Source organism: Oreochromis aureus, linkage group 2 (genome assembly GCF_013358895.1).
Source record: "Oreochromis aureus strain Israel breed Guangdong linkage group 2, ZZ_aureus, whole genome shotgun sequence".
In the NCBI taxonomy this organism is placed as follows: domain Eukaryota; kingdom Metazoa; phylum Chordata; class Actinopteri; order Cichliformes; family Cichlidae; genus Oreochromis; species Oreochromis aureus.
Genome location: NC_052943.1, coordinates 17835462 through 17849354, shown reverse-complemented (window position 1 = coordinate 17849354; position 13893 = coordinate 17835462). Strand labels below are relative to the sequence as shown.

The window sequence follows — 13893 nt, the reverse complement described above, 5'->3', positions numbered from 1 at the left end:
TCCTTATCTTGCACCGCCTCCGTCATCTTGCCCAAGCCTAATGATCTAATTACAGGCTAAGACTTGTTGACACTGTATTGAAAGAAGAAAGACTACAGTCCAGCCGCCCTGCTGTTCTTTCAATGAGAGGCATAAAACCTCACTAAACAGCAGCTTCACTATGAGTTCATCCTCTGAGGCAAGAGGCCCTCATTTACAATCCAAATCAGGGTGGGCATAGGTTATGATGAGAAAGTAAGGCAAGTTAGGTCAAATGCAAACTCCTACCGGCTCAACAACAGAGCCATTCACACACTGAATCATGTGTTGATGGTACAACACGTAAAAAAAAATAAAAAGTCCTCTGTTTTTCAGGGCCAGGCTAACTGACCCTCACCCAATAATACTCAATATTCAGTCTAAAATATAGAGATATTTATTTATTTGGTGTCTGAAAAATGACCTCTTCTACACTGCCTTTAATGGGCCTCAGCTGTTATGCAAAACATTACATCAACAAGATAATTTCTGAATGCCGAACCAATGAAATAACCACACGCTTGGATATTTTGTGTATAATTACATTTTTTTTAAAGCCAGACTAAAGATTAGATGAATAAGTTCTGTGCTGGTTCAGGGTTTCACTGAGATAACTGTATAGCTCTGTGCATCTTCAATGAAGCAATATTATAAAGCAGATTCAGAAAAAAGTGCATGTGAAGTCAGAATGTTACTCAGACTCTGAGGCATGTTTATTCAAACATGTATTGCGTGCACAGTGTGGTGCACAAAGTGCAGGGTAGATTTCTGAGGAAACAGGAAGTGTGCTTTTATCTCTGCTGCTCTGTGCAACTTTTAGAAACAGATACTCAACAACTTTAAGCACAATAGCTTGGTTGACAAACTTTACCCAAGGTTAACTTTTACATGCACAAAAAAGGAAGCACGGTTCAGACTTTGCTGTGAGTTGAAATGTCAAACGTCTGGGCATCTACATAACAAGATAAGCAGCATTCTGTTTTAATGATCAAAAGATTTTGAAGAAGCTCTGCATGACTGACTCGATGTGGCTGTGGCTAAGAGCTCCAACAGCGAAACCACAGCCATTCCTCTACTTTTTTTCTTCTCTACTCTAATTGTGAATGTAGCAACTCACAGTTTTTAATAATGGCATGACATTTGTATAGCAATTATGGATCAAAATCATCATAGAGTGTAATTACTTTTTAGTAGACCATTACTACACAGTGAAAAATACATGTGGGCTTGGTCAGGGGACTTGCAAAATACTGTTCCCGCCCTTATGTCAAGACGCCATATAAGGCAACAATTCAGAAAAGAAATGCAACAAACATACATATAAGTTAAAGATCATTCTTATTAGATCTTAATATGTCAGGTTGTAAAGTTAAAAGTGATTACCTTAACTGACAAGTTTTTTAGGCGCTAAAAAGTTTCAACTAGGAAAATGGTGTGATATGGGCGAGAAGGTGATTGGAATAAATACAAATGCTGATTTGTTGTTTTTTTGAAGTGACATTTGATTTATTAGTATGCCTCCAAAGATGTGATACAAGAGAAAACATGCTCCTAAATGTAAGTTGAACTGGGATGACTTGTTAAAGCTCTCTATAGAAAACCTTAAAACATGTCAGCGCAACGATAACGAGAGCCATGCACACCAGAGCAACTTAACTACCTAACTGCTTGTCCGCTTACACACACATACCTCCTAAATATATATTATTTATGTTTGTTCATGTAAAATGTATACCTTTCCTTTAACACACTAAAAAAGAGATTAAAACAGGTAACATGTGGAGAGAAGTATCTGTCACTGACCTCAAAGACACAGGATTCGGGTGACAAGGTCCATAATAACAACCAACCAAGTGTTGATCTCAGCAACCAAGAGAAGAATCGGCAACAAATGGTGAAACTGGAAATAATCCAAGACGTGTTCAAAGGAGGACAATGGTGCCTAAAGACGTGGACAGGCCGGCCCCACACCTCTTTCTCACAGTGACAAAACAAAGCTGGAGATGAGGGGGGAAAAAAAGACAATGCAAAGGCTGCTGGTTGAAACAGAAAAAGGAGAAGTGTAGTGAAGCAACTTGTCCTCTCCCTATGAGTCACGCAGCACTGTCGCCATTGGTAGTGAAGCCCTGAGGCAGAGTGCCTTCACCTGGCCAATCAGCGACGAGTATCGGCCCTAAATACAAATCCTTTCAGGTGAGTTCTCCTGGTGGCGGGGATTGGACGGAGCTGAAGGGGGGGAGGGGAAACCAGAGAGGACCAACAGTAGGGCCACACCTTAAACACCATGAAAGACGATAGACGGGTTTCACCTGCAGAGGCGGTGGAGTACTGGATGTGTAAGTAAACAGTTGGACAGGTATGCACTTCGTTTAGACTTTGACCATGCAGTATGGGCGATTAAAATCTGCATGTAAAATTCACCTCTCTTTGTGTCCCATTAAAACACTTGCAATGAATTGTGAGCCTATTAGGCATGTCACACAGTTAAGCAGCTGACTTATGGAGGAGTTGTTCTCCCTGCACTAAAACGCATCATAAAATAACTTCTAGCAGTGGGAGGTAAAAAGAAATCAAACTGTAAAGACTGCGTTTAGTATGAGCAAGTGCTTCGTGACAGAAGCCCAAAATTTCTGTCTTCCACCCCTTTCTATTCCTCTTTGAGACTCACCAATCATGCTAATGGGAAAGTTCCAGTTGTGAACAATCATCAGAGGCAAATTTATCTTTAAAAGAAATAAAGATTCACATGTTCTTTTAGGTGTTATCAAAATATACTTGAAGTGCCACTGATCAGATCAGTGGGTAACAACATTTTTAATGACAAACATCTTGTAAAGTTCAGCAAATGAGAATAGATAGGAATCTTTATCAGAATGACACTTTAGCAAACAGGAAGTGGTGGTCTGTGGTAAACGCTGAGCACTCTGTCTTCACACCCTGTGCACCAATTTGTACATGTATTCCACTGAAAACCTCCACGTAGTATTTTTAACAGAAGTAAAAGTCAAATGTTAGTCACTGGATAAAATTTGTTCTCAATTGGGATGGTTGGGAAAGAACTTAACATGATCTATCATAGGACTTAGTATTTAAAAAATTGGCCCATTAAATCCACTGCAGCAAAGTCTGTTTGTCATGAACCTAAAAATCACCCTCTCGATCTCCACTGAGTGCCCTCATCTTCGCATTAATTCTTCCTGGCCTCCGTTCGGCACAATACAGCTCAGAGTAAAAGCAACTGTTTGCTTGGGAGCGAATTGATAGCCTTGTTGTGAGGGAAAGTTACACCAAGCAAGCTCCATTTATCACTCGCCTTTGGAAATACTGTCCACAACCTCGAAGCCTTAGAGGAAGCTGTTCACTTCTTGTGATATAAACTCTTAAGGCTAATGGACTGCAGCAATGCCCAAATCCAGAACAACCATGTAAACATAGAAAAAGAGGCAGATGTATGCAGACAGGCAAACTTTCAGATAACGACAATAGCTCTACAAAACACCAACAAAAGCAGAAACAGTGCGTGAGGCCTAAAGGAGAGCTACGTGCATTTTGATGTTCCTCTAAATTTTTAAACAACACGCTATAATTCTAAATATTATAATTCGGAAACTGACTAAGCTTTTCAACTAAGTTTTTATTTTTATCTGAATTTTCCAAAGAACAAATTCAGCATAGAAAGCTGATAAGAAGTAAACTAAAAAAAACTCCAAACGGAGATGGAGAAAATTGTTAGATAACGAACCACACATTCCAGCCTTCAGTTAATACTTGGGAGCACATTTATTCCCTCAACCTCTTGCCAGTATAGTCAGAGCCAGACAGACCATTGCCCATGGAGGAATTATAAGGGCAATGCTCAAGGAACTGGATTTATCTGTCCTGGGCAGCAGGCATATATAACTTGAAACTGGTGTTTGAACATTTTAAAAGGTTCCCAGCAAGAATTACAATGCTGACTAGTTTATCAAATCAATTTATTATGTATGATGGGCCAAAGGGCATTAGTAAAAGAAATCCACTAAAATGTGCTGAATATACAATGAATAGCACAGATAACAAAAACATTCAAACAATAAATGATTGCATCACTTTAAAGTATAGCGTTTGCGTCTGAAATGTAGAACTTGGATGATTAACATATTTCCAACAGGACGTTATCTGACTGGTTTTGAAACTGGCTAATGGTTTAAGTCACTTTCTGAAAACGCGCCAAAATGTTATTTTCGATATAAAACGACTATAAAGGAAATCTTTTGATATGAAGTCATTATTACTTGGTTACCTGAAGTAAAATAACAAATAATTAATACTGAAAATTACTGAAAATTTCTAATCAAGTTAAAGTGGAAACGGATTTTTATTTTAACTTTTCTCCCCATAGTGAATCCAAATGTTATTACAGACTGTAATCTTGCTGCGAAGGAGCCCCGTCCACACATGAAGTGCCTACCAGTGAAGTGGCAACCAGGCACTATGGAAAGTTGATGATAATCAGCAATTTCAAGCAATAAGGGGCAATGTGAAGTAGGTGGTTACCAACTTTTTCTTTTTTTTCCAACAGAGTAATAAGTACTGTAGAGGGTTATCTCAGCAAACGGGAGCTTAGAATGTCTGCTAGCAACCAGCCATCAGCAAACTACCAGCAAAACAATCAGCAACACTTTAGAAATCAGAGAGAAAAATTAGGCATGTTGACCCAGAATAACTTATTTTTAAGCAACACTTTTGGAGCTAACAGCATGGTGGTTCATTCAGTGGTTAGTGCTGTTGCTTCAAAGCAAGAGGGTTGTTGCATTAAAACACTGCTTCTGTGTTCTCCTGCATGTGCTCTTTATTCTCCCACAATTAACCCTTTAACGCCTAAACCATGAAATATTTACCATAAAATTCTAATTTTTTGAAAATGAAGAGTTTATTCAACCATCTGACAAATTAGTTTAAAAAATGAATTCAATTTTTATGTCCATATATGACTTTTAATTTGTAACGTATTTGTAACATGTGGCTTTTTTTTAACTGCTTAAAATTGTATTGTGCAAATTATTTATGTTTTTACGAGGGGAAAAAAATCACACTGAAGTCCCACATAAAAACTGTATCAAATAGGATACACGAGGCATTAAGGGGTTAAAATTCTAACCCCTTCTAGCATATGCTGCTAGTCTTAACTGATAGCATGCTTGTAAAAGACATGTTTAATCTCAAGGATGTCACCTCCTTGTTACTGGGTGAACACAGAGAGATAGACATCAAACACATTCAGCCTATAGAGTATCATCAATTAATCTAAAGGGTAGGTCTTTGGAATGTGATAAGGAGCCAGAGTATCCAGAGGAAACCCATGAATGCACAGAAAGAACATGCAAACTCTACAAAGAAAGACCCTTATTGACCAAAAAGTTCAATCCAATAACCTTTTAATCTGCACATCCTTTATATTCGTCAAGTTTTAAAAAATATATACATTTTAGTCATAAATGTCCAACCAAAATTAAAATGTTCAGTTCATGATGATACACAACAATGCAAAGCATCAATTTTTACATCTGAGCATCTGAAACCAGCAAAAATTTTTCATCTTAAAAAGATTCATATGATGCTTTACGTCTCAAACTAGTTGATGATTCATACTCAGAAAATCGACAAAGCACCACAGAACTAGTCATCTTTATGTGGAAAACATCTGGGTAGCTGTGAGGTGACATTTCTAGCCACTGCATCACCACACTGCTCCGTGTTGTACTGTGCTTTAACAAAATGAAAGAAACAGGAACAGACAGCAAGGGTAGACAAAAATAAAAATTAAATATTTTTGTCAGATTGCATTATTGCATTTTCTTTATGCAGTAAACTTTTTGCATCCTGAGGCAGACAGATTGCATAATGCAAGTAAGGTTAATATGGAACAAAATCTAAAAGGATGTGCTATTATTGCTGTATTGCTAATATAAAATCAAATTCTAAGTGCAACAGATGTCATATATTCACTTTACATCTTTAATGTATGGCAAAACAGACACTGGATTACTGACTGGGCTGTGGACTGGATTGGCTATCAATAGAAAAGCAGCAGAAAATTTTACTTAAACACTGGTCTTTGTCTTTAAGTGTTTGGAGGAACATATTTGTGGCCTTAAATCTAGACTAAACTGAAAAGGATGGAGTGTGAATAATTTGCTACAGTGTTTACAGGATTTTCCTTGAGTACAGGAAGGAGAAAAAAAGGATCTTACTTATTCTCTCCAAAGAATTTGCCAGGCTTCCAATTATCTTTTGTAATACTGAATGCAAACTCACCCAAATTTGCACAACAAATCACATCCACACTCTGGGGAAAAGCAATAACAGCGAAGATGTTTAAATTGCTGTTGCTTGAAGATGTGTCAGTGGAATGAAATTAAATTCAACCCACAGTGTGAAAACACAAAAAGCCTGTCTCACACAGAGCACTGTGTTCTTGCTTTATTCCTACAATGGTTGTGTATTAACTAGAGCAGAGGGGGGGGAAAAATGCCTTGATGTGTGATCAGTGCAGAGCCACGTGACCATGCACACTATCTGGAAGGACACACCTTTCCTTTTGCAGCCCAAGAATAAAAAAAGGGTCAGTGATTACTGTCATGTGCTCATTCTACTTAACAGAGGCCAACCACAATAGAAGCAGGCCTCAAAGCCCAAATTTTCTGCGGTATGTCCCCATTAAATGCAGAGCACAGCACCAAAGTCTGTCATTGAATTGCTTTTAACCCCGAAGGGGAAAACTAGATGACTAATTGCATGATATTAATCTTATAGCTTGTCTATCTAAAGCTAGCGTCACCGTTAGCTGCTCGAATCAAACTGTGACACAATGCCTCAACATACGTAAAATGTAGCCTTGAAATAGGTCTAATGCTCGCATTTCTCACCTTTTTTCACACTTGAGAACACACTTTATGCTCTGCAAATTTGCACCGCACAAACTTTCACCACGAATCGCTACAAAAAACTTCTGATCACTCAGCCAAGAGTTAAGATGGAGAACTGTGGGCCCTGACAAACATTTTGAAACGATCCTTGACAATGTGAGATACAGGAGCATTTGGAGGGCATGCAGAAATATTTGTGTAGCTTGGAGGTCATCAAACACTGATGGCTCCTCTAACACTGAGTCTGAGGCAGTCAGATGGCAGCTAACAGAACAGATGAGCACCCCGCAGGAAATACAAAATGAAGTAAACAAGAGGGCAGAAAGGCATTTTAATTAGCCCCCACTGAGATGTTCAGTGAATTACTGGACAACATAATACTTGAAAACATTTCTCAGGTGTGGATTATTGTCAAAGATTGAAGGCAACCAGGGTGATATGCAAATACTGCAGTAATTTTGGATTTATAGCACACCACCTGGTTGAGGTCTGACTTTGTTGTTGCAGCAATCTAACCGGTTCAGTAAGCTGACGGCTCATAGCGCTATGAAAACGTTATAGTTCTCGGACAGTGACCGACCTGAGCTGAGCCGGCATCTGATGAGTCACCATGCTGATGGAGCATGACTGCATAAAGACTTAACAAAGAGCTGAGCATATACAGCTATAAAGACAATGCAATGTGGAACTTCTCAGCTCATCGTATGTGAATGATTCATCAGAATCTGTAAGCAGAGAATGATGGGAGATTGCAGGTCTCTATCAGAGAGTGTTCAATGTGGTACTCGGTTCACCCGACTACACTCACACTAATGTGTAACATGAACCATATACAGCTGAAAATGACTTGTGAAAGAGATACTGTATAGCCTTCTGGGCCTGTCTTTTAAATGATAAATTCAAACACTTCTCTCTCCCTCTCATGTCTGCTTTCTCACTGCGAATGGACATAAGCCAGCCACATGAAACTCTACAAATGTGGAAAAATATGTTAAATAAAAAGCTAGTGTAACCCACATTTTGCTGACTATCATGGAAAATGTAATTATTATTTATTCAGAATTTTAAAAATGGCTGGATTAAACAAAAAGATCTTTAAGAAGAGATATAGTTTTGCTTTTTCTGAAAATATACTTCAGGCAATTAAACTATATCACACTACACTGAATTTGTAAGATCTCGTCTTAGGCTTTATTCTGTAAAATATTGGTAAGTTTTTGCTGATATTTTGGATTTCCACAGCTCTGGAAACAACCAGCCTCCTGGGACTGGACACAGAACTAACAGAGACCGTGCCAAAGAAGATTAAACCTAATTTTGCTAAAGGTGAGTGTCGTAACTCACCTTTAGCTGTAATTTGCATATAAAAGTTTAAAAACCGAAATATCATCTAGCAGTATATTAGCTCTAACTATTAGCCCTAACTTGGATTCTTTCTAGCGCCAACAAGGATCATCTCCTCTGGTAGCGAAAAGACGCCCCGATTACGTGAAAGTCTATGGGAAAACAACCTTGCTGCTCACTTCATCAGTCACCTAAGTGAATGCTTTCCTAAGTTTATGACCTCAGTTACTAATTTCAAAGCATGTTGTTTGGTTTGTAAATCATGTCCCCAATTACCGTCAAACAGACAATAAAAGAGTGTATGCTTTAAAGTAATCCTTCCTTGTCATTCACAAGTTGCTTCTGTAGGAATAAACATTGTGAGATCCACCCCTTTCCTCATCACCTGACTTCACTAACCAGTGGCAGACGTCACAGTGGCTACGTTCATCTTTAATATACAGTCTGTTATCCAGCCACAGTGTCATTAGCATCGTGCCACAGCATGAATCAGACCAGGCTGGATGTGACGCCACCTCTTATCAAAATGGAAACATTAGATCACAGTGGGAACTGTGGAATGTATTGCACAAGACATCAATCAGGCTGTTAGTGTTACACAATAGCTGTTCCACGGGGATAACCGGATGACATCATATGTATATGGACAGGTGCAATCTGAAGCCTCAGAGTCTATTTTTTTCACATTTTTGGTACATGTTCGCATCTATTAGGCTCAGTTAGGCTAACCAGGAGGAGTGCATACAGTAACAGACTGGAAATGTCCATAAGACACTCACTACACCTGTAAACTGAAGCAAAAAGCCTGTTTCCTAAATGCTAACTTTAGCATACGGGGAGCCTTGTAAAATTGCTTCACATGCTCCCACAGCCCCAATGTATAAGAGACAAGTTGAGTCCCCAACAGTTTTAGATTTATCTTCTGGGTATGTTAGCAAACAAGGCAGGGGTGGCGTAAATATTTTATTTTATTGTACAATATACTGTACGTTTTTATAAACAGGGAGTAGATGGAGTAGTAGCATTAGGTTCACTGCTGCTCAAGCCACACACACAGACTGCAGCTTATTAAAAATTAAATACACAGATCACTCGCATCACACCTCGGTTACATGGGCTATTTCAGCTTCATGCAGTTAGATATTTGCAGAAAGGATTTATAACCACATAGGCTGATTCTCACACAAGCAAGTTATGATGAAAAACAATACGCTTTTGAGAAGTCCACCTGTGTCACACCAGCTAATTCAAAGTTAAGCGCATGTTCGGCCCGATATAGGCAAATACAAAGTAGTTTTTAACCCCAGAGCCCTAGCTCATCATCTGAAGCTTATTAATAAAATACTATGAGAGCTTTAGAACATATTGCACCGCCACTCAGGACCTTGATTATAATGCCTACAGGCTGCATGCAGTTAAATAATTCAGCAAGGCTGAGAACTGCCACTGTCACTCTGGAATTAACCCAGAAGAACAAAACCAAACCCGAAACACAAAAATGTACGGATGGCGAAGACAGACAATTGCGTTTCAGTGGATGTCATGAACCATCAGAGAACCCTGTAAGTTCTCTCAGCTGTGCCTTTCCTTGTATATGTTACATTTAATGAAAGTTGAATGAGGGGAGATCATTTGGCCTCTCTGAGCAAAGCTAAATCCAAGCAGCACTGGCTAAGCTGACTCATGAAAAGCCTCTGTGAAGCACTTGCTACTACAGTACCTCATTAGCTCTAAGAGACATGAAAAATGATAGGCTGAAATAGCATTATGTGCCAAAGTTGCAGACAAAGCCAGTTTCTATTTTTGTGAGGAACTACTTCGTGTGGTCAAAGCTAGAACATTACAAACTAAGCCACTCCTTAATGTAATTACACATACATCAGTGATACAGCATGCTACACTGTGGGTCTACAAGGACCTCAGTTGGCACCATAAAAAATATAAGTAATATGGTTAACTAATCTCATGAAGTCAACATGCTGCCAGAGCCAACAACCTACAGCAGTTTTCCCCGCAGACAAAGTCATACACTGAGACTGGATTGTGTGCTCTGGCCAAATATTAAATTATGTTATTTTTCTTAGCATCTGAAGGGTTTTAGTTTTCCCAGCTGCATATAAATTCATTATATTCTCTTGAAATTTTTACTTAAAAGGAACAGTAATGAAATATACTTATTTAATTTCCTGCTAGGGTTCAGATTAGAGGATCAATTTTGCTACCCAATCAATATAAAGTTAGTGCCAATAGGTTGTTAGTTTAGACTAGAAATGAACAGAGCTTTGTCTTATGGCACCAAACCCCACAGTGCCTTTAAAAGGCAATAATCATTAACACCACTACACAAATATATATTAATTTTTCAGCGTGTGCCTTTTAATAACAAACAAATTAATCATATAGATTTTACGATGCACCCAGATTTAAAGCTTTCCTCAGAGTAAAGCCAATAAACCCAAATAACTCTCCCCTCCCGTAATTTCAGCTAGTCTGTATAAATGCTGTATAAGCCTCGTTTTTAAAAGACACGTAGATTACTGACACAGTCAGTGATAACAAACAACCTTTTTGGGGGCACATTCAGCCCAGTTCATTAGAGTTGTTACTGTGTTATTATTAGCACAGAGTTAGCCTCCCCTTTAGACGGAAAACAAAATTAAAACTAATTTGGAGATTTATTTCAGTCTCTGCCAACTCCAGGTAGAAATATTTTGACCTGACACTTGCTACTATTCTGTTTAGAGTTCGATCACCTTTTGCCTTCAGAGCTGCCTTCATTCTTCATGGCATATATCCAACAAGGTGCTGGAAACATTTCTCAGAGAGTTTGTTCCACGCTGACATGATAGCATCACACAGTTACTGTAATCCAGGAGGTGAATCTCTTGTTCCACCACATCAGAAGGTGCTCTATTAGATTGAGATCTGGTGACTGTAGAGGCCATTTGAGCACACTGAATTCATTGTCGTGTTCAAGAAACTAGTTTGGGATCATCTGAGCTTCGTGCCACAGTGTGCTATCCTGTTAGTCACATCAGAAAATGGGTACACTGTGGTCATAGAGGGATGGACACGGTCAGCAACAATAGTCAGCCAGGCTTTAACTGATGTTCAATTTTCACTAAGTAGCCCAGAGTGTGCCAAGAAAATACCCTCCATACAATTTGACCAGTACCACCACCAGCCTGAACCACTGATACAAGGCAGGATGGGTTCATGTTGTTTACACCAAATTCCATCTCAATGTTGCATCAGAAATTGAGATTGATCAGTCCAGACAACACTTTTCCAATCTTCTATTTTCCAGTTTGGGCTTGCTTTTTGCAAATACATGGTTATAACAAGACGTTATCTGAGTTACTGTTGCCTTCCTATCAGTCCAACTGTCCGTTCTCCCCTGACCTCTGACAAGAACAAAGCATTGTCAGTGTACTAGACCATCCTATCCCATCTAGCACTAACAACCACGCCACATTCAATGTCACTAAATCACTTTTCTTCCCCATTCTGATGCTCGGTTTCAACTTCAGCCGCAGATCATCTTGCCCATGTCTACATGCCTAAATGCATGTAAATACAAGCCTGAGTTTCTGCCATGTGACTGGCTGATTGGATATTTTGTGTTAACAAACAGTTAAACAGGTGTACTTCATGAAGTAACAAGTGAGTCTATCTATCTCTTTAGCTATGTGGTTACATTCGCCTGTCTGCTACTGATGTTGGCCACATGTGTGCACAGTATTGTTTTGGCTGAAACACAAAGTCTTTGGTAGTGCCCCAATGTGTATTTTCATAATTAACAAATAAGCTAAGCATAGGTATAGGTTTTATAACGATGCTTCATGATTCAAGGAAGGAAACTTGCCTCACAGTAAAGTGCAGCACAATTCACAAAACTAACCCATCCTAACTTCAAAATATCACAGCTAGATACTTGTATTCCAAAATCTACTTGTCCTCCTTTACATGCTAAAAATAGGTCTAGTCATTATCAGTGGATTACGTCATAAAAATATGCAGATCCATGAAGAAACAAAGGTCTAATGACTAGTCCGAGTCACATGCTTGTGAGACAGGCAGCATAAGAGCAGAACGAGGTTACAGGTGGAATTTCCCCTGTCTCTCCTTTTTCTCTGACGTCATGTCCAATGGCAGCGGTTCACTGCTGCTCCTGCTGCCTAGCAATCAAACGTGTCTGACAAGGTGATACTCAGGTGTCAACGACTTGGGCTGGTTCAACAGTAGCATACAATTAAGGAACTTTGCAATCAGCAGTTCCCCTGCAAGCCTTCAACAGAAAACAGACCGACATGGGTATTTTTCTACATGTGGAAAAAAGGGGGAAGTTCAACAGTTTTGTTTCTCTTTTCACAAGTCAGTTCCTACATTTATGCAAGTCATTTGAGGTTTCAGCCTTCCCATATGATTGTTTGTTTAGTCAAAGCATATGAACATTGCCATCTTGTGGTTATTTCTAAGGCATTAATTTACACCTAGAAGCAAGGATCACTGAGTAGATTTGGTGGCCATGAGAAATTGTGAGTCATTACGCAGTTATTGAGGTTGAAATTGCATGCGTGGGCACTAAAGCACCAGATAACAGAACTTCATATTAGCTCTTGATACTCAAACATCTCTGAGATTTGTAAGAAGTTTGACTTGTTTTCAAAGATTACCACACACACCAACTTGCAAACAAAAAAAAAAAGCTACTATATTCCCTTTCTGTAGCAAGGCTTCTCTGAAAGCTTTTTATGAAACTGGAGTGCTGCTTTCTAAATGGGATAAGAGCTCAGTTCTTCTTTTTGTGTAGTTAAATCAATATCCAGAAGCCCATTAAGCCAGGCGGGTACATCTTGGGCAAGGAGACATATCTGATGTCTGAGGAGCCCTTCATCACTTAAAGAAGCACAACGGCTCGCCATTGTTGTCCTCGGTCATCTTCAGACTCCTCAGCTGCTCAGGCTGCTGATGGTGACATCACTGTCACAAGATAAGTAGGCTAACAGGAACTGCTTTAGCCTAAACCACACACTACTCTATCTGCAGAGTGCACAAGTCCACACAGATGAAGCCTATGCAACATTAAAGCAATGAAAAGCAGAGAGGAGAGGGGCAAAGTGTGGGCAGCAGCGTAGCAAGATGTTCCTAAAACAAGGAGCACATGCTTGAAACAAACAAGACGACTCCACACTGGAGTATATTTGGAAAGTCTTGTTCTGGATAATTGCTTTCAGTGGATTGAAGTTTCCAATTATCCACAAGCCTCTGCCAGTGTTCCCACCATGGGAAGTCTAAAGGGGAGAGGGGTGGGTGAAGGACTGGTGGGTCCAGCTGCTCCCATCTCTAGTGGGGCCGTCAGACTAAAAGCTCTTAAATCCCCCCACCTCTTCCCTCTGCGTCACAGCCTCCTGCTCCGAAGGGCCGGCCAATCAGACGGTGTTTGTCGCTCCCATGATACAAGCATCTCAGAGCAAAAATGTAAACATCTGGCAAACATTTAGACTCACTACAGAATAGGGCTGATCAACACTTCTGTCAAGCATGCCGGATCTATATTTGTGTAAATCAGTAAACATTCATTTATCCTGCAGAGAGAGAGAGAGAGGGAGACCCCTGTGAG

At 39.5% G+C, this 13893-nt stretch overlaps 1 protein-coding gene across 4 annotated transcripts in view; it reads right to left on the bottom strand.

The window, feature by feature from the left end:
* elf1 (E74-like ETS transcription factor 1) overlaps window positions 1-13893 on the bottom strand; it is a 40547-nt gene that overhangs the window by 25102 nt on the left and 1552 nt on the right. For 2 of the 4 annotated variants that reach the window (XM_031736400.2, XM_031736405.2), the window contains exon 1: window positions 1822-2124. The exons of the other annotated variants lie outside the window; for them this stretch is intronic. The gene's annotated coding sequence lies outside the window, so the exon portion shown is untranslated. Of the gene's footprint in view, window positions 1-1821; window positions 2125-13893 lie in introns of those variants that run through there. 4 annotated transcript variants of the gene reach the window in all.